Here is a 22,917-nt window from a genome sequence, read left to right as displayed (position 1 = left end):
ACATGGGGGCAGAAATCTACACAGCAGAGAAATCACTAACCTAGGTACACCTGTTTTATCACCCTCCAGGAGACACCAGCTGTTCATTGAACAGATAATGGAAACAATCACAATACATTCTATGCTACACTCCAATGCGATTTTTCTTGGAGACTTTAACCTTCACTAGAACGACGAGGATGATTCACAGGTCTCCACCCTTAAACAATTCCTAGAGGACCAAAACCTTACCCAATCCTGCATGAGTCCAACACTCAATAAAGGCTCGACGCTCAACCTAATCATATCCAGAGAAGGGGCATTGTCAATAAACTCAATAACACACATTGACTGGTCGGGTCACTACTCAATATTATTCCACCTAATGACACACACACAGTCCACCAAAGGGCAAATAACCAAACAAAAATACTGGGTCAGAGACACTAAAAACATAGATAAAATGAAACTAACAGAATTGTGCAAAAAAAACTCACCCCTCCAGCATCAAACCAGAATGTGTCCGAAGTAACCGAACACTACAACCGAACAGCATCAAATATAATGGAAGCAGTAGCCTCTCTGAGACTCAAGAAACAAAGAAACAAATCTTCCCAACCGTGGTACACTCAAAGCGTAAATGAAGAAAAGAGAAGTCTCATACAAACGGAGCGAATATGGAGACAGGAACCCTCGACATTATTTCTAAGTAGACTTCCGGAACGACTAAACAGATGCAAAAAACAGCATCTGGGAAGCCAAAGCATCATACTTCAGAATCCAACAAGACAATGCAAAAAAAGTCCAAAACGACTGTTTGAAATTGTCGACCAACAAACTAGGGCAAACAGTGTAACTAAGCTCAGTATTAACACAGTGGAAGAATGTGAAGAGTTTGCTTCATTTTTCAATGAAAAAATCTTAGAAATCGAAAAGGAAATTGCAACCAACAGTCACAGTTCGCAAGACAATAGAGTCAATGATCGCCATCCCATCTATGACCCTACAGGCCAAGGTAGGGAGCCCTTGTTGAACCATCCTTCCAAAACCAAAAATCAAGCTACATGATGCGAGTTCAAAACACTAACAGAGGACGAGGCCTACAAGGTTTTAATATCTATGAAACCAACTTCATATTTCAATGACCCCATCTCCTCCACAACAGTAAAGGAAGAACTAAGTCACATCTTCTCACCTACACTAACGGAGATTGTAAACTCATCGCTAAAACAAGGAAGGATCCCAGAATGCCTGAAGATCGGTCAAGTGACACCCCTCTTGAAAAAAGCAGGTACAGAGGCTAAAATCCTGGGCAACTTTTGGCCGGTGTCAAATATCCCCTTTCTAGCAAAATTTCTGGGAAAATGTGTGCACAACCAATTGAGCCAGCACATTGACTAATTCAACCTACTTAACAAATTTTTCAATCAGGATTTAGAACAGGACACAGCACTGAATCAGCCATTGTGCATATAATGGACGAAACACTTAAGATACTAGACAACAACTCCTAGATCTCTCATCAGCATTTGACGGGGTCAATCACAACATCCTACTAAAAGTACTAGAATACAGAATGGGGTTATCAGGGAAAGTGCTTTCTTGGTTTGCTTCCTTCCTACATAATCGCTCACAGTGCATCAAACTCAGCAACTCATTCTCTGACTCCTCACCAGTGAGATGTGGAGTCCCCCAAGGGTTGACCATTTCACCCACACTCTTTAACCTATATATGAAACTACTAACTGAAATTCTAAACCAATCAAACATTGCATACCACATGTATGCAGATGATTCACAACTATACTTAAAGATATCCTCACTAGACGAAGTCATTCAACTAAATAACACTTTAGTCAAAACCCAGTCCTGGCTCTCTCAAAAAAAACTAAAGCTGAACTCTCTGAAAACCGAATTCCTTCTGTTCTCTCCACCAAACAGCTCCTCAGGCATCCTAGATTAGTTCAAGCACCTAGACGCACTCAATTGCACACCTACCTTCATTGATTCCACAAAATCACCGGGAATAACACTGGATAAAAGTCTAAATACGAGAGCTCACAGCAGTGCGACCACACGCAGTGCCACTTTCCAACTCAGAATACTGAAAAAACTTGAACCATTTCTACCACCTTCAGACTTCAAAAAAGCAGTACAAGCACTTGTGGTCTCCAGACTAGAATACGGTGCAGCTGCACTATCAGGACTACCCAAAACGAGAACAGTTCCACTCAAACCGACTCTTAATGCAGCAGCAAGACTGGTAACAGGTACTAGATGCTTTGACCACATCACCCCATCGCTTAGGTATCTAAATTGGCTTCTCCTTGATGCAAGAGCTCAACTGAAAATTACCTGCCTCACACACACAGAATTACATTTTAAAGAACCAAGTTACCTGGCAGAAAAGATCCAAATATCCGGTGGCAGGCGCTACCTAAGAAGCGCTAACTCTCTCAGGCTGGAACCTCCTAGATTCCGAAAGCAAAAAACATACACGCGTTCCTTCACCGGAGTAGTGCCATGGATCTGGAATTCTTTACCACCCAAGGTTCGCCCAAATCCATTGATCCACTTCTTTAAAAAAATTGGTAAAAAAGATCCTAATGAATAGTTTTCTGACATAGTCTTTCGGAGAGACAGGGCACAAGTGACGTCTCAATGCCAACAACCTCTAGATTGGTAAGAGGCACGTTGCTTACTGAAGAGCCCTCTAACTCTCTGATCCTCTGGGTAAGTGGTTCTGAATAGCTTCAGAGCAGCAGCTAATACCCACCATGAAGCAGCTAGAGCTACGATGACTAATGGAATTTTAATGGACCGACAGTTTTATAATTATGATATTTGTTGCAACAGCTCTAGAGGTATCTGTGTCTATACGTTTCATTCAACCCTATATACAGGGCTCTGATACCCCTGGGTCATGTGCAAGCTTTATAAAAAACTCTAAATAAATTAAAATAAAATATACTGCACTCAATGCCAACGCAATCTATGCCACTACACTCTACACCTCTCTACTCTACTCTGCACCACTTTACTCTATGCCAATGCACTCTACCCCCTGTACTCTACTGTGCACCACTTCACTCTTCATTACTGCACTCTACACCACTCCAGTCTAGGCCTCTACACCAGTACACTTTAGACACTCCACTCTATGCTACTCTACTATGCAACACTGCCCTCTATGCCACTGCACTCCAGGCCAATGCACTCTACTCTGTACCACTCCACACCAGTGCTCTATACGCCACTACTCTATGCCACTGCACTTTTTTCTGAATGACTCCACTTTACCCTTCACCATTCCACTCCACTTCACTCTACTCTGAAACAATCTACTCTACGCCACTGCAATCTGTGCCCCTGCACTCTACGTCACTGCACTCTATGCTCTGCACTCTACGCTGCTCCACTCTTCTCTGCTTTGCAGCATTCTGCTCTACACCACTAAACTCCAATCACTGAGCTCTCCACCAATGCACTCTACACCAATTTACTTAAAACCAATGCACTCTACGCCACTGCGCTCTGCGCCAACTACTCTGCACCACTGCACATTACGCTACTATACTCTGCTCTACAAATATCTACTCTATGACATCACACTCTTCAACACTCTATTCTACTCTGCACCACTGTGCTGTACGCCATTGCTCTCTACACCACTCTACTCTACGCCAATGCACTCTACACAAATTTACTTAAAAGCAATGTACTCTACGCCACTGCACTCTGTGCCAACTACTCTTCACACCTACGCTACTATACTCTGCTCTATAACAATCTACTCTATGACATCACACTCTTCAACACTCTATTCTACTCTGCACCACTAAACTCTGTGCCAATGCACTCTACACGACACCCCATACGACACTCTGCTCTGCAAGCCTAAACTCTCTGCCACTAAACTCTCCACCACTCTACTCTGCACCATTCCACTCTATGCCACTGCACTCCACTATGCACCCCTCAACTCTATGATATGCCAATGCACTCTACCTCTCTACTCTGCATCATTCCACTTTACGCCACTGCACTCTACATCATTCTGAACTACTCTGCATCACTGTACTCTATTCCACTCTACTTTACGCCACTCTACTGTACACCTCTGCGCTCTGCCCTTCACCACTCCACTCTACCTTGCACCACTCCACTCTATACCAGTTCACTTTATTCGGAAAAAATCTACACTACGCCACTGCACTCTATACCACTCAACCCTGTGCCACTTACTGCACCACTCCACACTACGCCACTTCACTCTACTCTGAAACAATCCACCCTGAGCTACTGTACTGTATGCAACTCAACTCTAAGTCACTGCATTCTATGCCAATGCGCTCTACACCACTTTACTAAAAATGCAGTCTATGCCACAGCACTCTATGCCAATCTACTCTGTACTTTACACCACATCACTCTAGATCACTCTACTCCACCACACTCCACAATACTCCATTCTATGACGCTCTACTTCCCTAAACTCTACTCCATTCTATGACACTCCATGCTACTCCACAATCCTCTACTCCACTCTATGCCACCTCTCTGACACTATTCCACTCTACGATGCTCTACACAATTCCCTCTATGCCACTCCATGCCACTTTGCTCACTCTATTCTATGACACACCACTCCAATACTCCACTCTATGCCATTCCACTCTATGACACGCTACTTCACACCACTCCACTCTACTCCTTTCTATGCCATTCAATGCTACTTCAGTACTCCACTCTGTGCCACTCCACTCTATGACAGTCTACGCAGCTCTACGCCACTCTACTGAACAACAGTCTATGCAAAAACCTCTATGCCACTCCATTCTGCTCTACCCCACTCTGTTTTACTCCACTCTATGCCACTCCACTCTACATCAGTCTACTCCACGACACTCTGCTCCACTCTACTCCACTCTACACCTTTCTTCTCTACGACACTCTACTCCCTCCACAACACTCAACAACACTCTATGCCACTCAACTCTCCTCTATGCCACTCTTTGCCACTCCACACCACTTCATAACACTCTACTCTACTCCAAGCCACTCCACTTTACGAAACGCCACTTCACGCCACTCTCCTTTATGCCACTAACTTTTAGTCATGCTGAACAGCAGCCAGGCAGGTGTGCAATATGGGTAAAACACATTGGCAAAGCCAATAGCTCTTGCATAGGTGACATGTATTGGCTTAGCCAATGCTTGTTTGTGTTTGGTCTGGGTTTGGACAGCACGGCTGTAAAACAGACATATTGCTAAAATTATACATAAAGTGGGCTTTGGGTCTGCTCCGTTCAACCACTGGCTTGCGTTAAACAGCCTTTTTTAGCCACTGGATTAAGAGTTTGTTCATCATATCTTTGTTCAGTCCAGTGGGGTATTTACTCTCATCCAAGGCACTGCTTTACAACTATAGCTCTTGCTGTCAACTTCCTCGCTGTCTCTAGCTCTAATGCACTAACGCTACATGCATTAGCACGTTAAACCCAGACCTATTGCTTTGCATGTTTAATCTGTGTACTTTACACTGTTTTACACTGTTATGCTATATGTATTTGCTTAGCACACACCTCATCCAGGAGGGTATTCCTGTACTGAAATAGAAGCTGTATGAGACAAGCTAGGGTAGGTTCTATGTCAAGAGCCAGGTCTTCATTTTCTTGTGGAATTCAAGAAATGAGATGGCAGCCATGGTGTGCAGGAGCAGTTTGTTCCAGGCTTAAGGCAACCACCAAACCTGGGTCTGTATTTGCAGGGGTGTGTGCAAGACCCGTGGTCAGAGCAGGGATTGGGCCGCTAATGGGGGAAGCCTTGAGAAAATAGGAAAGTTTTAAGGGCTTTTCGGAACTCTAGATAATGAGGAGAAGACCTGAGGGAAAGAGGAAGAGTATTCCAGAATACAGGGGCGAGGGTGGGGAATTTCATACCTCCCAATTTCTTCCTCCTAAATCGAGGAACCGCGAGAAGGAATTGGGAGGAAGAGCGCAGCTCTCTACAAGGGAGATAGGCATTGAGTTCAGAATTGATGAATGCAGGAACCGTCCCTGCCTGGAAGGTGATACAGCCCATCTTAAAGAGGGAGCGTTCCCGAATGGGAAGCCAGTGTAAGGCTTTGAGTAACGGGGTGACGTGATGGAATTTAGGGAGGTTATATACAAGTCGGGCGGCCTGGTTCTGAACCAAGTGAAGTTGCCGTAACTCGCAGGCAGAGATACCAGAATATAAAGCATTGCCGTAGTCAATACGGGAGATGACCATGGCTAAGAGGATGATTTTAAGGGCAGAAAGGGATAAAAAGCGAGAAACCTTTCGGATGGTGCGGAGAGTCATAAAGCAGGAGTTGGATGTCGTGTGTGTCATTGGATGTTGGCAGTCGGCTATGTGGAGTCATTGGATAAGGATAGGTTGGGAGTTGGTTTTGAATGATGCGGAAAGGTCAAGAAGGATGAGGGCCGCAGTGTCACCTTTGTCCATGATCATCAGGATGTCATCTGTGGCGGCAATAAGGGTGTTCTTTGTACTATGGTTGGACCTGAATCAGGATTGAGTAGTATAGAGGAGGTGGTTGTTGTTAAGGTGGGTGGCTAGGCTTTTGTTTGTTATCCTTTCCATGACTTCTGCTAGTAGGGCAGCAGGGACATAGACTGGTTGCTGACTGGCGTCTTCGGTATCTGTTGAGGTTTTTTTAGGTAGGTTAGCACTGCGGTGCATTTCCAGGTGTCTGGGTAGGTGACTACAAACATTGATTTGTTCAGAATCAGACTGGGTGCTTCACTGATGGAGTCCAGTCCTTTGATAAAGACATGGTGTGGACAGGGATCCGTCGAGGGTATTCTGGAGTGTTTGGACTATGTGGTCATTGGGGTTCTTGAGTGGTGAACACTCCAGTTGGGGCTTGAAGTTGTCAGGCCCCACACTAATCTTGCAAATAATCTTTTGAGAATCTCTCACTCCTAGTTCCTCAACCTTGTTCCTAGAAATATATATTTAGTGCCATGCCCTTTCATTATGTGTTTAATATACTTTCTAAAGTCATATTTAATCATCGGATTGAGTACAGCAATCTGATTCAGCCACCTAAAGAGAGCTGTGAACAAAGCATTGTTCATGTCTGTAAAATCAGATGGAAAAGGCGGTAACTCCTGTGGCTGAACTGCATACTGTGTGATGGGAAATCCTGGCTTCGACACTAGAATAAACTGTGTGATCCTGGATAAGCAACATTACAACACTATACCTTATTTTCCTCAATTGCACCCATAAGAAAATGAGCCCAAAGTTAGGCCAATAAAAATAGGAATTCAAATATAGTTGAATAGAGTACTGCTACCTATGATAGAGTTATTAGATATACCATTTAAAATGTAAACATACCAAAGTCTGGCTCACATATGGCAAACTCCTTCATGTCACCTTACTTAAATCTATGTATAGAGTCATCAACCTTTACTGTCACAATACAATCATCTAATATAATCTGGGCCACTGGCATTATGCGATTCTGTGGCTGCGTCGTTTTCCGCATAATTATAGCTTTCCCGCATTTGTCCCGTAATCCATCACTTGCTGCATAATCTGCAAATTGTTGCAAAAAAAGGTTTCTAGCTCAAACGCATCAAAGGTCATTAAAAACGTGTGATGTGTCCCCGCGCAGTGGAAATCCCTTCACAAAATTTGACTGGTCATCTGTAAATTGTTTTTTGCTGTATTTGGGTATTAAACTGGTACTGATAAGGTGTCATATTTGCCCAGACAGTGTGATCATGTGTAATAATGAAGCAATATTTTCAGAAAATGTGCCGCATTATTTACCTTTTAGTGCCGCATAATCTCGTACTCCCTTGCTGCATAAATCCAGCGGCCTGGATATAGAGCATACAATTGTAATGCAGTGCCAGCTGTTGCATACTTTATCTACTCTCTCTCTCGTTGGCTCGGCTCGTGCTTTGTCCGTTGGAGCGATGCCAGAGCCTTGGGTCGGCTCCCATGAATTTGCTGTCTTGCCCATCTCTAGCCTCCGCCCATTGCTTCGGTCGTGATCCCTTGCTCTGGAAGGGCGCCTCATACACTCACCTCCTCTACTGTACTTGGCACTTTGCCTCGCCTGCGTGAGTCTGGCGCCCACTGCACCTGACTCCTCGCCGCCAATGAAGTTTCCTTCCCTCGCTGGAGCGCTCCCAAGAGGAAAAGAAATCTTGAATCGAGTGCTTTCCTGCCTGACCTCGAAGCTACCTTGTGCAACCTCCGGCGGCGCCGAGGCGGTAGAACCGGGAAGGTGAGATCTGTTCTTGTGCTTTAGGGGTGTGCACATTCTTCAGGTTTGTTTGTCCCTCCCACACCCCGAGGAACTTCCTGTTTGTTGGAGAAGCTCTTCAGGGTCTTTACTCTTCAGTAACACAACATATGAAACACGATTCTCTACGGCAGGTCATTTAACCAATCAAACGTTCTTACTGTGACCGTCAATGTACGCATAAAATCCGTGCAGCAAGCCCATTAATCTCAGGGCTGCGCTCTTCCAGTCTTTTGCACCCCTCTCTCCAGCAAGTACCTTTAACTTATATTGTCATTATTCACCTTACCCTTACTTCGGTGCAGATGGAGCTTAACCCGCTGTGCTAACTTCTCAGGATCTGAACCTGGTACACACACACACATAGTTTACTCAAAGACCTCTACAGCAGACTCAGTAATCCAACGACATTTCCGACCAGGATTTCAGCATAGATACCCCTAGTCTGACACCAATATATCCACAGCAGATGCTCAACCCGCCAGGCTATCCTACCGGTTTGACGCAGGATGCTCAAGGGCTGGCTCGCCAGTTGTTCTCGGGTCTGGGAAGCGTGCCCAGTTCCGTCACGCTTGATGGCCTCCAATGGCTGTGGGCACGAGGCTCTCTGCCCACAAGGCCCCGCTGTCCCCTGCGACTCCACGTGACTCAGCTGCTGGTAACCTCCTGCGTTCAGGCATAGGGGCAAGACGGCAGCTAGAACACTTGCTGCCTGAGGGTACACCACCCAAGCAGGGGGTGGTCAACCGGAGCTTCGGGTTCAGCTCCTAACAAAATTGAATTTAAGTGTCAATGTACAAGATTGCAGGGGTAAAAGGACATCTGAAAGTGTTTTTGTCCCGAGCTCTCTCTGTTTGTTGGCCCGTGTGCTTCTCAGACATGCCGATGATGGGCGTCTGTCTACTCTCACAATCGCTTCCAAAGCACGCAGTAACAAGCATTTGCAATGCAAAAGGTCTCACCTTAGGAAAGTTTGAGCTATTGGTATTGTAAATGACACATTTTTTATTTATGTGTTGGTTTGGAAAATAGCTAAATTAATAGCTTTGTCATTTACAATGCCAATAGTTTTAACTTTCGCAAATGTGACACCTTTAGCATTTGCAATGCAATATGTGTTGTATTTACGTGACTTAGATGTATTGATATTACAAATAACAATTGCTTTTATTTGTTTTAAATAATTTATTTATTTTGTGTATGTTATATATCGCACAGCTACCCCAACGGGGTGTCCCGGCACTCCTGCACAGATGCTGAATCTTGTCTAATAGAGTTTAGCAGAAAAGAAAAGTTTTCAGCGCTTTGCGAAAAGGCAACTCCTTTTTAATTAATACTTAAATAAAAGTTATTGTAATTTAAACTTTTGGAAATCACTTTTTTTATGTTCAGTGTATTTTATTGTGACGAAAATCCAAGAACAGAAGTGAAATATTAACATCTTTTTGTGACATTTGTAATAAAGCTTGAAACATTGAGAGAACATATTTGAACCAGTTGTTGTTGAATGGTTGCACAGATTGTTGCTGTGGTGGCGCTGAGTGATGTGATGGCGACGAGTTGATGCTGTGGCATTCAGTGATGCTGTGGTAGCGCATAGTGATGTTGTGGTGCCCCTGAGTAATGCTGTGGTGGTGCTGAGTGATGCTGTGGTGATGAGATAGATAGTGTGAGTGCGATAGATCGATAGAGGAAGGGCGATAGATAGATAGATAGATAGAGGGAGGGCTATAGATAGATAGAGGGAGGGCAATAGATAGAGTGAGGAAGGGCGATAGATAAGAGTGAGGGAGATAGATAGATAGATAGATAGATAGATAGATAGATAGATAGATAGATAGATAGATAGATAGATAGATAGATAGATAAATAGATAGAGTGAGGGCGATCGCTAGATAGATAGAGTGAGGGCGCTAGATAGATAGACAGATAGATAGAGTGAGGGCGATCGCTAGATAGATAGAGTGATGGCGATAGATAGAGTGCGATAGATAGACAGAGTGAGGGCGATAGATAGACAGATAGAGTGAGGGCGTTAGAGTGAGGGCGATCGATAGATAGATAGATAGATAGATAGATAGATAGATAGATAGATAGATAGATAGATAGATAGAGTGAGTGCGATGGATAGAGTGAGGGCGATGGATAGAGTGAGGGCGATAGATAGATAGATAGAGTGAGGGCAGTAGAAAGATAGATAGATAGAGTGAGGGTGATAGATAGATAGATAGATAGATAGATAGATAGATAGATAGAGTGAGGGCGATGGATAGAGTGAGGGCGATAGATAGAGTGAGGGCGATAGAGTGAGGGCGATGGATAGAGTGAGGGCGATAGATAGATAGAGTGAGGGCGATAGAGTGAGGGCGATAGATAGAGTGAGGGCGATAGATAGAATAAGGGCGATAAATAGATAGATAGAGTGAGGGCGACAGATAGATAGAGTGAGGGCGGTAGATAGATAGAGTGAGGGCGATAAATAGATAGAGTGAGGGCGATAGATAGATGGAGTGAGGGCGATAGATAGATGGAGTAAGGCCGATAGATAGACTGATAGATAGATAGTGAGGGCGATAGAGTGAGGGCGATAGATAGAGTGAGGGCGATAGATAGAGTGAGGGCGATAGATAGAGTGAGGGCGATAGATAGATAGAGTGAGGGCGATAGAGTGAGGGCAATAGATAGGGTGAGGGCGATAGAGTGAGGGCGATATATAGATAGAGTGAGGGCGATAGATAGTTAGAGGGAGGGAGATAGATAGAGTGAGGGCGATAGATAGAAAGATAGATAGATAGATAGATAGATAGATAGATAGATAGATAGATAGATAGATAGATAGATAGATAGATAGATAGATAGATAGATAGATAGATAGATAGATAGATAGATAGAGTGAGGGCGATAGATAGTGAGGGCGATAGATGGATAGTGAGGGCAATAGATAGAGTGAGGGATATAGATAGAGTGAGGGCGCTAGATAGATAGATAGATAGATAGATAGATAGATAGATAGATAGAGTGAGGGCGATAGATAGATAGAGTGAGGGTGATAGATAGAGTGAGGGCGATAGATAGATAGATAGATAGAGCGAGGGCGATAGATAGAATGATGGCAATGGATAGAGTGAGGGCGATGGATAGAGTGAGGGCGATGGATAGAGTGAGGGCGATGGATAGAGTGAGGGCGATAGTTAGATAGAGTGAGGGAGATAGATAGATAGAGTGAGGGCGATAGATAGAGTGAGGGCGATAGATAGATAGATAGATAGATAGATAGATAGATAGATAGATAGATAGATAGATAGATAGATAGATAGATAGATAGGTAGATGGATAGATAGATAGAGTGAGGGTGATAGATAGATAGACTGAGGGCGATAGATAGAGTGAGGGCGATAGATAGATAGATAGATAGATAGATAGATAGATAGATAGATAGATAGATAGATAGATAGATAGCGATAGATAGTGAGGGCGATAGATGGATAGTGAGGGCAATAGATAGAGTGAGGGAGATTGATAGAGTGGGGGCGCTAGATAGATAGATAGATAGAGTGAGGACGATAGATAGAGTGAGGGCAATAGATAGATAGAGTGAGGGCGATAGATAGAGTGAGGGTGATAGATAGGGTGAGGGCGATAGATAGATAGAGTGAGGGCGATAGATAGAAAGAGGGAAGGAGATATATAGAGTGAGGGCGATAGATAGATAGAGTGAGGGCGATAGATAGAGTGGGGGCGATAGAGTGAGGACGATAGATAGATAGATAGATAGATAGATAGATAGATAGATAGATAGATAGATAGATAGATAGATAGATAGATAGATAGATAGAGTGAGGACGATAGATAGATAGATAGATAGATAGATAGATAGCTAGATAGCTAGATAGATAGATAGATAGATAGATAGATAGATAGATAGATAGATAGATAGATAGATAGATAGAGTGAGGGCGATAGATGGATAGAGTGAGGGCAATAGATAGATTGAGTGAGGGTGATAGATAGATAGAGTGAGGGCGATAGATAGAGTGAGAGCGATAGATAGAAAGATAGATAGATAGATAGATAGATAGATAGATAGAGAGATAGATAGATAGATAGATAGATAGATAGATAGATAGATAGATAGATAGATAGATAGATAGATAGATAGATAGATAGATAGATAGATAGATAGATAGATAGATAGATAGATAGATAGATAGATAGAGTGAGGGCGATAGATAGTGAGGGCGATAGATGGATAGTGAGGGCAATAGATAGAGTGAGGGAGATGGATAGAGTGAGGGCGATGGATAGAGTGAGGGCGATGGATAGAGTGAGGGCGATAGTTAGATAGAGTGAGGGAGATAGATAGATAGAGTGAGGGCGATAGATAGAGTGAGGGCGATAGATAGATAGATAGATAGATAGATAGATAGATAGATAGATAGATAGATAGATAGATAGATAGATAGATAGATAGATAGATAGATAGATAGATAGATAGGTAGATAGATGGATAGATAGATAGAGTGAGGGTGATAGATAGAGTGAGGGCGATAGATAGATAGAGTGAGGGCGATAGATAGATAGAGTGAGGGCAATAGATAGAGTGAGGGCAATAGATAGATAGATAGAGTGAGGGCGATAGATAGAGTGAGGGTGATAGATAGGGTGAGGGCGATAGATAGATAGAGTGAGGGCGACTGATAGATAGATAGAGTGAGGACGATAGATAGAGTGAGGGCAATAGATAGATAGATAGAGGGAGGGCGATAGATAGAGTGAGGGTGATAGATTGGGCAAGGGTGATAGATAGATAGAGTGAGGGCAATAGATAGATAGATAGATAGATAGATAGATAGATAGATAGATAGATAGATAGATAGATAGATAGATAGATAGATAGATAGATAGATAGATAGATAGATAGATAGAGTGAGGGCAATAGATAGATAGATAGATAGATAGATAGATAGATAGATAGATAGATAGATAGATAGAGTGAGGGTGATAGATAGAGAGGGGTGTAGAGAGAGAGAGGTGTAAAGAGAGAGGGATGTAGAGGGAAGGGTGCAGAGAGAGGGGATGTAGAGAGAGGGGTGTAGAGAGAGTGGGTGTAGAGAGAGAGGGGTGTAGAGAGAAGGGTGTAGAGAGAGAGGGGTGTAGAGAGAGGTGTATAGAGAAAGAGGGGTATAGAGTGAGGGGTGTAGAGAGAGAGGGGTGTGTAGAGAGAGAGGGGTGTAGAGAGAGAGGGGTGTAGAGAGAGAGGGGTGTAGAGAGAGAGGGGTGTAGAGAGAGAGAGGGGTGTAGAGAGAGAGAGTGGTGTAGAGAGAGAGGGGTGTATAGAGAGAGGGGTGTAGAGAGAGGGGTGTAGAGAGAGGGCTGTAGAGAGAGGGGTGAAGAGAGAGGGGTGTAGGGAGAGGGGTGTAGAGAGAGGGGTGTAGAGAGAGGGGTGTAGAGAGAGGGGTGTAGAGAGAGGGGTGTAGAGAGGGGGGTAGAGAGAGGGGTGTAGAGAGGAGGGTGTAGAGAGGGGGTGTAGAGAGGGGGGTGTAGAGAGAGATGTGTGTAGAGAGGAGGGTGTAGAGAGGGGGTGTAGAGAGGGGGGTGTAGAGAGAGATGTGTGTAGAGAGAGGGGTGTAGAGAGGGGGTGTAGAGAGAGAGGGGTGTAGAGAGAGGGGTGTAGAGAGGGGTGTGGAGAGAGTGGTGTAGAGAGAGTGGTGAAGAGAGAGGGGTAGAGGGAGAGGGGTGTAGAGAGAGGGGTGTAGAGAGAGGGGTGTAGAGAGAGAGGGGTGTAGAGCGAGAGGGGTGTAGAGAGAGGGGTGTACAGAGAGAGGGGTGCACAGAGAGAGGGGTGCACAGAGAGAGGGGTTTATAGAGAGGTGTAGAGAGATGGGTGTAGAGAGAGAGGGGTGTTGAGAGAGGAGGGTGTAGAGAGAGGGGGTGTAGAGAGAGAGAGAGGGGTGTAGAGAGGGGAGGTTGTAGGGAGGGGAGGGGAGAGAGAGAGGGGTGAAGACAGAGAGGGATGTAGAGAGAGAGCGGTGTAGAGAGAGGGGTGTAGAAAGAGAGGGGTGTAGAGAGGGGGGTGTAGAGAGAGGGGTGTATAGAGAGAGGTGTAGAGAGGGGGTGTAGAGAGAGGGGTGTAGCGAGAGAGGTGTAGAGAGAGTGGTGTAGAGAGAGGGGTGTAGAGATAGAGGGGTGTAGAGAGGGGTTTAGAGAGTGGTGGGGAGAGAGGGGTGGAGAGGGAGAAGGGTGTAGAGAAAGGGGGTGTAGAGAGAGGGGTGTAGAGAGAGGGGTGTAGAGAGGGGAGGGTGTAGAGAGGGGAGGGTGTAGAGAGAGGGGTGTAGAGAGAGGGGTGTAGAGAGTGGGGTGTAGAGAGGGGGGTGTAGAGAGGGGGGTGTAGAGAGAGGGGGTGTAGAGAGAGAGGGGTGTAGAAAGAGAGGGGTGTAGAGAGAAAGGGGTGTAAAGAGAGAGGGGTGTAGAGAGGGGGTGTAGAGAGGGGGGTGTGTAGAGAGGGGTGTAGAGAGAGGGGGGTGTAGAGAGAGGGGTGTAGAGAGAGAGGGGTGCAAAGAGAGGGGTGTAGAGAGAAGGGGGTGTAGAGAGAGGGGTTGTAGAGAGGGGAGGGTGTAAAGAGGGGAGGGTGTAGTAGAGGGGTGTAGAGAGAGGGGTGTAGAGAGAGGGTGGTATAGAGTGGGATGTAGAGAGGGGGTGTAGAGAGGGGGGTGTAGAGAGAGGGGGTGTAGAGAGAGGGGGGTGTAGAGAGAGGGGATGTAGAGAGAGGGGTGTAGAGAGAGAGGGGTGTAGAGAGGGGAGTGTAGAGAGAGAGAGGGGGGTATAGAGAGAGGGGTGTAGAGAGAGGGGGGTGTAGAGAGGGGGTGTAGAGAGAGGGGGTGTAGAGAGAGAAGGGTGTAGAGAGAGGCGTGTAGAGAGAGGGGTGTAGAGAGAGAGGGGTGTAAAGATAGGGTTGGAGAGAGAGGGGTGTAGAGAGAGGTAAGGAGGTCCTTTATCTAAGATGACTTATTCATCACACTTCCTTAATTCACCAAGAAAACGCGAGAATATATCTTCATGTTACCATACATTGAAAACGTCTTAAAGTATGTGCTTGCAACAAAGTGATAGAGGGGTGTAGAGAGAGGGGTTTAGAGAGGGGTGGGGAGAGAGGGGTGGAGAGGGAGAAGGGTGTAGAGAGAGGGGGTGTAGAGAGAGGGGGTGTAGAGAGAGGGGTGTAGAGAGAGGGGTGTAGAGAGGGGAGGGTGTAGAGAGGGGAGGGTGTAGAGAGAGGGGTGTAGAGAGAGGGGTGTAGAGAGAGGGGTGTAGAGAGAGGGGTGTAGAGAGGGGGTGTAGAGAGGGGGTGTAGAGAGAGGGGGTGTAGAGAGAGAGGGGTGTAGAAAGAGGGGTGTAGAGAGAAAGGGGTGTAGAGAGGGGGTGTAGAGAGGGGGGTGTGTAGAGAGGGGTGTAGAGAGAGGGAGGTGTAGAGAGAGGGGTGTAGAGAGAGAGGGGTGCAAAGAGAGGGTTGTAGAAAGAGGGGTGTAGAGAGAGGTAAGGAGGTCCTTTATCTAAGATGACTTATTCATCACACTTCCTTAATTCACCAAGAAAACGCGAGAATATATCTTCACGTTACCATACATTGAAAACGTCTTAAAGTATGTGCTTGCAACAAAGTGTAAACCGATCAGTGGCCTGTTCGCTCACACTACAGATTTTAAGTTTATTCTCCTTACCTGAGACCAGATGATGTGTGTTATAAGAAGGTGTATGATAAAGCCTTGCAGTGATCTGCTGGACAACAAGCTCTGGCACTGTGCGGAGGGGGCGGGGGAGCAAATTCCGGATCAAAAGCAGCTGGGGTGTTGTGTGTAAACAACAAGCTCTCGGCATTGCGTGGAGGGGGCGGGAGAGCGGATTCCTTTGAAGTGTGAGTGCAGAGAGAGGCTTACAGGCTGCCAAATGGTGTTTGATGTGCACAAGACTGCACACATGCACTGTAGGTAATCCGCCTGCTTGTGAGCATTTTTGAATGCCCCTTTACATAAGTCTCGCTGAGAATGCATGTGCGTTACCTCAGCGAGACCTAAAAACGTCAATGTTTTAGACATTTAATGGGACTATTGATCGCTGCCAAAGTAGTCACATTAAAGTCCTAACTGACGTTGTGTTAAATCCTGCAAGCATTAGATAATTATCACTTGCAAGTAGCATGCAGATATATGAATTGGGTGCATATTTTACTGACCCAATATGCTCATTTACTGCTTAAATGAGGTTCGCCGCAATACAAGCATTAAACCGCTGCGCTATCCTGTGGAAAATGGAACTTGTGGTAATTTTCTACAACGGATACAGCGACACCCCAACCTATTTAAAGAGTCAAATGTAAGGGATCATTTTACACGCCAGTGTTATACACTGCATCACAGATCCCTGCAGTTCTCAACTACCGGAGCTAGTAAAATGCAGTCGATTTAAAGCCAATAAAACGCTATAGGTTTGCTAGTACCCTTTTCTATGCCATCATTATATGTGTGGTTAGAGTTTGTTAATAATAATGCATAGACTGATCGCCATCAAACACATCCTCAAAGTTCCCCCACTCAAGACGCTTTGTCGTCACAAGCCCGCTTGGAGAAGCAGAGTAAGCCTGCTCCTTTCAGTGAAGCACCGAGCGCCTCGGGGACTCGTGGCGCTACTCTCTGCCAGAGTGCATTACACATGTAAATTATTGCGAGATTGGGAGCCGGACTGGAGCGGCTTACTGCCTCCTCAGCTTTATTTACCTCAGCTGCTGTAAGAGCGGACGTCGAGTGGGATTTTTATCTCCCGACCAGCAGATCACAGCAGATGTCAGTGACAGGCGTTTAACCACTTGTGGTTTTAGCGTCTAGGAGTAGTCTGCATGCTCTTTTGCATTGACACAGGTGATCTCCTGTGGCTCACAGACCTCTCCTCCACACGTCTGCCTAGGATAGGCTAGGATATGAGACCCATGCGTGGACCATTTCCATCTAATTTTAATTTTCCTAGGACAGACAGAAAACAAATATTTGCAATGCAATAGGTCTCGCATTTGTGAGAGACAAGTATTTGCAATGTAATTGGTCTTGCATTTGTGAGAGTTAGAGCCATTGGCGTTGTAAATGACAAAGTCTTTTACCCATGTGTTTTGGTTTAAAGTGTTGGTGGATGTATGTGGTGTGGAGTGGAATTATGTGGATTGGATTGCAGTTGTTAGTTGTGGAATTGTGTGATGTGGAGAGGATTTTTGTTGTGGAATTATTTGGCATGGTGTGCAGTGGAAATATGTGGATAGTAATTATGCGGTATTGAGTGTACTGGAGTTGTGGATTGGGTGTCAGTGTAATTATGTGGAATGGTATTTTGTGTTGTGGAGTGGTATGTTGTGGGGATTAATTATGTAGTGTGCTGTTGAATTTTGTGGCATGATGTATCATTCTGTGGTGTGGATTGGATGTATGGGGTCTGTAGTGTAATTGCGTTGTTGAGTTGAATTATGTGGTTTGTTGTCGAATTATGTGGCGTGGAATGGAAACGTGTAGAGTTGAACTGTGTGGCGTAGAAGTGTGTGTCATTGAGTGAAATTATGCTGATTGGACTTATGTGGCATGGTTTGGAGTGTCTTAGAGAAGGACTGGGTAACTTGCTCAGTGAAATGTGGAAGAGGTAAACACTTTGTTCATCCAATGTAAAAGTTGGTGACTTTAAAAGAGGGTGAATCTTGGACCTTCGAAGTTACGAAAACGCGATTGAATTACTGATGTGTCGACTGTAACTGATGGAAAAAAATGATCAAATTGAACAGTGCTCTGCCCAAATGTGGTAATTTGCTAGAAGTAACTCGCTAACCTGGAGTGTGTTCAAAGAATACCGCTCTGTGACGTTTGAAACTGCAGAACAGTGAATACAGTTTCTCACCCATGGAACACGGAGCACCTCAACCTGCAAATCCTGCTGAGGCAGCGTCTGAAAAACAGAGCTGATGTTCAACGTCCCCCGTCTGTACACATCTCAACAGAAGCCGAAATCCCTCACACTGAAAGGGAGAATGTTGTAAGAGAAGCACTGAACATGGCCCTGACAACTCACTCATTTTAAAACAGTCACAGTCGGAACATACTCTTCCTCTCTTGCTTCTGCATCCTCTGCCAAAATGATAATATGTGTCCCCAACTGGCAGACGAGACCATGCCAACATGTTGAGGCTCCCCCCCCCCTTGTTGGTTAGATCCCTGTGATAGGACCAGCCTGGAGCTGACAGACAAAAGTAAGAGCTGCTGGGCGCCCATTTACTACAAAAGAAATGCACCATGAAATAGCAGGGAATGAGTAAACATGTACATTTCAGTGAAAGGCACAAGCACAGCTCACACTGAAAGCATTTCGAACACCCAGCTTTCAGCAAACAGTCTACCGAAAAGTGAGCATTTACATGTGATATATTTTTGGGATATGTGATATATTTTTGGGATGCATCATGCACCGGAGCCCTCCATAGTCCTTCAATGCAAAAGAATGATACATGGCCAAGGACGCACTAAATAGCACGCTAATGTAATCTGGCAACTTCTTGTTAATACCATTTACACAAACCAGAAGAAACATTTCAAAATCACGTCCTACACAGCGCGCATCTCTTGCAAGTTTAATTGGTTGGTTACCCCTTTTTTGCGCAACAGAACAAATAAAGTTAGTATCCTTAAAGATGCTGAGGGCTTCATAGTTCTAGGAAAAGGAAACACAGCTTCAGGGCCTTGTGGCATGACACTTCGTTTCTTTGGCAAGGACGACCATCGGTGATCCTATTAAAATATGAAGAGAAGGACACGGGAGCGGACGTATTACATGTTCGGTAAAGGCTGGTATTGTCTTTTAAAGGTCTACATTGTCTAAAAGAGCTCTAGATCCTCACTTTTTAGGTCGAGCCTAGCTTTGCAGTGCATGCGCTGCTCGCTTTGCGAGGCATGCAGTATTCAGTATAGTGTGGAAGCGTCGTGGAAGCTCCGCCCACTCTCCGACCCATCTTTTTCTTTGGCTTAGGTCCTAAATGCTGCCTTCCGATTAGTTTTAGGCTTATTAGTCCCTCCTCATGATGGACATGTCCTCATTTGTATCCTTCCATGGCTACTGCCCCTTTACTCGGAACACTATTTTCATTCCTATCTCCCCCCTCCTGCAGTCCGTGACTTCTTGCCCCCCAACCCCCCGTTCCCGTTCGTGCCTTCTTGCCCGCCCGTAGTTCCGTTTCCAGTGCAATAGGTCTTGTGTAAATACTAGTCATATTGCATTGCAAATGCTTGTTTATATGAGGCTCCAGGGCCTAAGCTGCTGGCCCTTGCACACTACAAAGAACAACTGCAAAGCGGCCTGCAATCGGGCCCTTCACTGTTCCTAGTTCTACTGCAAATCTACATACCCGTTCTCTGCCAGACTCAGACTTACATCTCTCTACCGGAGGAAGGGACGAATGTGCACACTGTGTGATAAGAGAAGAGGGCACCGAGATGCTCAGCATGTGACAGTCAGAAGACAGCAAAAGCCTATGGGTGCCGCTATGCTGCGTGCACAATAAGTGTTTTGAGTCGGCGAATTGAGTCAGTGCCCTCTGATCCTAGGCCAGAGCCTGATCCTGCCGGCTTTTTTTAAACCACCGGCCACACTTTGTAAAATTCATTATGCAGAGTCTGATGTTTTTTTTGGGGGGAAGCAGAAATGAGGAGCTAATTTAGCTTTTTGTACTGAGGGGGTGGGGCGACATGAGCTATCAAATCAGTAATAAGCCACAAGAGGCTTTCCCCCCTGTCTGAGATCACTCGTGCTCGGAGAAACATCAGTAGGGCGCAGGGGTAATGTGGCGCTATATAAAAACTTCAGCAAAAGTCAAAGGCTTTCATGAGCACAAAGGCATCGGGTCTCTTATTGTGCTGGATGGGGGGCCAACGCAGAGCGAACAAGCAAGCACAGCCGGAGGGAGGGAGCACACAACAGAGCCAGCTATAAAAGATGCACTGGAAGATAAACACCGCGCTGCTGGGGGAAAGGTGGGTGAAACCACCCCTGACATTTGATTTCGGTCTTGCATGAATAGCAAATGCAACGAGATAAGATTTATGGCCCTGTTTAAACAAATGCTCAGAGCAGTGAAAACACAGAGGCTCCCTTGTGTGAACTGCTCTTAGACAAGGTAAAACAAGACATTAAGCAAAAAGTGCTCCTTAACTGCTAATGAAAGCTATAGCGTAAGGACACATGTAAAAGGGGCTATCCTCATGGTAGGTAACAACAGAAGACTAGCAGTCGCGGCCGGCATGACTGGCAGATGGGGTCTTAAATAAAAGAAAAAAATAAACGTACCTTCCCTGGTCCTGCGCCGTCGCAGCTCCTGGACGGGTCCTATGTTCCTGCTCTCCTGATGTACAGGGAGCATGCAGCCTCCCTCCTCTCCCCTAAGCCAATCACAATGCTGCAATGGCAGCGTTTTGATTGGTGGGTACTGCACCCAGCCGGGCGCCTATGAGGAGGCCATTTTCTCCATGTAGGCGAGTGCGCATGACTGCTTTGGTCGGCTCCAGATGGCTAACCAAACAGTCTGGGTTCGCAACATTGAGCAAGTCACTCCTCCCCGCTCCACCCGCCCCAACCAAACACTTCTGCTTTCTCGCAGTGCAAGAAGCAGAAACATAAAATGGTCGTTTTACCATTTTATGTTTCTGCTTCTTGCACTGCGAGAAAGCAGTGGGTTCATGCTCCTCTGCCCTAATGGAGGAGCCACCCCCGAAGACAGGGAGGTACCAGGGAGGGAGTACTAAGCCTATTCGTGAACCACAAGTCATCATTTACAAAGGACAGGAAGAGAAGCCAATTGTAAAGATGGGTGGGAAAATGGGTAAAGTTTAACATCCATACCCGAATACAGCATGTCTCGATGAGACAGTGCAAGCGCTACCTAGACAAGACCTAAAAAGGACATCAGACCATCAACTCTAAATACAATGGACCTGTCTCATGGACTTATTCCACCAGTCCTTACTCCATCCAGCCGTCAGAGTAAGTTTTCCGACAGAAAATCCAACAGAGCATCGCCCCCAGCCGATAGTTCATTTGACTCAAAATAGAGCGGGGAACTGAGAGTTTGGTGACTGGGGTACTACTTCACATTTGTGATGGAGTACTCTATCCACAATACTCTAAACCAGGCCCTTGGTTTTACAACTTCTGACATTTATACAATTCTGGCAGGATTTTCTCATTTTCCTCCTTTTTAACCACCCTTACTTCTTGTGCTGGACTTATTTCCTTCAATTAATATTGTTCTCTCTCAACATCGTGTCAAAATTATATTGTATCATTTTATTTTATTTTATTAAAACATTTGGATTAAAGCACCATAGAAATCCAACGTACATAAATTAATACAAATTCTCCTTCCCACCCTCACCCAGAAGTCATGACCACCAGCAAAATCTGTGGTCACTACTCGCCCTAATGTCGAGGGTCTCAGCTTTCTGCATATTTTCCCTTCACTGCCAACCAACAGCCAGTAGGTTTGATTGTCATCACTCTTTAACTGCCGGCCTTGGGCCAGGAAATCTGTATTTTTATCTGAAATCAATGCTCTGTTGTTCACAACGGCACACACCTCCCTATCAGTTACCCCTCACACCAGCCAACGAGAGAACATGTTAAACAAAGCCCCCTGCACCCAATAACACTGGGTGCATTGGCCATTGATGCGTATTATGGCTCTCCATCACCTCCCAAACCTCTAGTTATGCACTCAAATATATGCGGGTCACTGGGCAAGATAATGAACTCATAGAAAGACTAAGGGTATCAATATGATGCCGGACGGTCAGACTGTCGACCACTATTGCAGCGGTCAGGAGACCTGGCGGTACGACAGCCACATTATTATGCGACCTCCGGGATGGCGGTCGGAAATGCTGTGGGGGCATGCTGCACCCATGTAAAAGGGCTGCAGTGCATGCCTCCCCCGGGCAACACCTCCTGTACATCCGTACACCATGTGCCATGCACAAAGCACACAGTGCACAAAGGTGTGTGGGGACACTACATGTGCCCCCAGGGACCCTATTCAGTGGCCTACGACAGGCATGAGCACTGTTTGGGCCCCCCTAATCCGTTTCTGACAACCTTTTCATGGCGGTGTTATCCCCATGAAAAGGCTGTAGGAAAGGGATATTGTAATCCCGATGGTGGTACCTGCCTTGGCAACTGTGCCATTCTGGGACGCAGCTCCAACCGCCACCTTGTTGGGATATCTGATCCTGGTGGAGGCGAGTGTCTTGTGTCGTACAGAAGTGGGTCCTACCACCAGCATCGTAATGCAGCGGTTGGACTGAAGGGATGTCATTGTGCAGACCCCCACCGACGGCCTGTCAGTGACCTGACCATCCGACATCCAAATCAGGCCCTAAATACTTGGACAAAACCTCCAGTCACACATTTTAAACTCCATAGCCTATCAACGAATCATTGAGTGTTGTAATCAATAATAGAACCACAGATACACTACTGACATTACAAATCACAAACCCAGTTTGACTCTTCTCCATGTCAGAAGCCTCAAATCAGGGCTAGATAGTACCACAGCTGGCTATCCA

General features: G+C 45.5%; 1 protein-coding gene across 4 annotated transcripts in view; it reads right to left on the bottom strand.

The window, feature by feature from the left end:
* The window catches only part of RGL3 (ral guanine nucleotide dissociation stimulator like 3), a 448,342-nt gene that overhangs the window by 208,565 nt on the left and 216,860 nt on the right, over positions 1–22,917 (bottom strand). Inside the window, exon 1 of one of the 4 annotated variants that reach the window (XM_086962760.1) lies at positions 7,807–7,892. The exons of the other annotated variants lie outside the window; for them this stretch is intronic. The gene's annotated coding sequence lies outside the window, so the exon portion shown is untranslated. Of the gene's footprint in view, positions 1–7,806; positions 7,893–22,917 lie in introns of those variants that run through there. 4 annotated transcript variants of the gene reach the window in all.

Source organism: Lissotriton vulgaris, chromosome 1_1 (genome assembly GCF_964263255.1).
Source record: "Lissotriton vulgaris chromosome 1_1, aLisVul1.2, whole genome shotgun sequence".
Classification (NCBI taxonomy): domain Eukaryota; kingdom Metazoa; phylum Chordata; class Amphibia; order Caudata; family Salamandridae; genus Lissotriton; species Lissotriton vulgaris.
The sequence above is the reverse complement of the archived record's forward strand: the minus strand, read 5'-3'. Positions and strand labels throughout refer to the sequence as shown.